The sequence below is a fragment of the Geospiza fortis genome, unplaced genomic scaffold (assembly GCF_000277835.1).
Source record: "Geospiza fortis unplaced genomic scaffold, GeoFor_1.0 scaffold115, whole genome shotgun sequence".
NCBI lineage: Eukaryota > Metazoa > Chordata > Aves > Passeriformes > Thraupidae > Geospiza > Geospiza fortis.
Window position 1 is genome coordinate 1,141,057 of NW_005054499.1, and position 1,308 is coordinate 1,142,364.

Below are 1,308 nucleotides of genomic sequence, written 5' to 3' on the forward strand. Positions count from 1 at the left end.
GTGGTGCAGAGGGATGTGGAGGCAGCTCCCAGCTCTGCTCCAGGAGCTGGAGGAGAAGATGCTTCTCTCCTTCAACCCATTGAGTCACCCCCAAACAGCCACCAAGGCCCAGATGGCTGCAGCAGGGAGGAGCTTTCCAGAGCAAGAGGAACCGGCTGTAAATAGCAGACTGTGCAATTAACTCCCCGCACAGCAGATTTCTGTCCCAGCAGAAGGAACAGCCAAAGTGTTCCGTCCATCCTGCTGCCTTCAGGCACCTGGGAGGTGCTGCTGGGCCACAGGTGAAGGGCATGGACCAGCTCCATCCTGGAGGTGCTGAGGGCCACACGTGCAGTGTCACAGCAGTGTCTGTCAGTGCCTGTCCGTGAAGACCCCAGCCCCAAACTCCTCTGAGGGGCACTCCTGGTGCAGGTGGCTGGTCTTGCTGTTCTCATTCACCTTGTAGTACTTGAGCACTGCAAGCTTAACCTTCTTTCTCTTATGCTTGTTCTTCTTGGGAGTCGTGTAAAACATCTTCTCCTTCTCCTTCTCCTTCTCCTTCTCCTTCTCCTTCTCCTTCTCCTTCTCCTTCTCCTTCTCCTTCTCCTTCTCCTTCTCCTTCTCCTTCTCCTTCTCCTTCTCCTTCTCCTTCTCCTTCTCCTTCTCCTTCTCCTTCTCCTTCTCCTTCTCCTTCTTCTTAGCACCACCACAAAGTCCCAGCCCCAGGTGAAGGGTGGATTCTTGTTAGATGTTGCAGTTGGACAGTGTGTGTCCATCCTCCAGCTGCTTCCCAGCAAAGATCAGCTGCTGCTGATCCCGAGGGATGCCCTCCTTATCCTGGATCTTTGCGTCTACATTTTCTGTAGTATCAGAAGGTTCAGCCTTGAGGGCGATGGTTTTCCCCGTGAGGGTCTTCATGGAGATCTGCATGGTGAGGAGGGCAGGGGCAGCGTGGGGCACCACAGGTACCTGTAGGGCATGGACCAGCTCCTGTCCTGGAGGTGCTGATGGTCACACAGGCCAGGCAAGGACCCAAATCCTGTCCTGGAGGTGCTGATGGGTCACAGGTGAAGGGCATGGACCAGCTCTTCTCCTGGAGGTGCTGATGGCCACATGTGCAGGGCATGGACCCAGCTCCTATCCTGGAGGTGCTGCTGGGCCACCCGTGCAGGGCAAGGAACAAATCCTGTTCTGGAGGCGCTGCTGGACCACAGGTGAAGGGCAAAGACCAGCTCTTCTGGACGTGCTGCTGGGCATATGTACAGGGCACAGACTCAGCTCCTGTCCTGGAGGTGCTGATGGTCACACAGGCCAGGCAAGGACCCAGCT

The 1,308-nt window shown here is 56.3% G+C and overlaps 1 pseudogene; it reads right to left on the reverse strand.

Annotated features, from left to right (window-relative positions):
• Positions 1–351: 351 nt before the first annotated feature.
• LOC102031683 lies at positions 352–909 on the reverse strand (annotated as a pseudogene).
• Between the last annotated feature and the right edge of the window lie 399 nt (positions 910–1,308).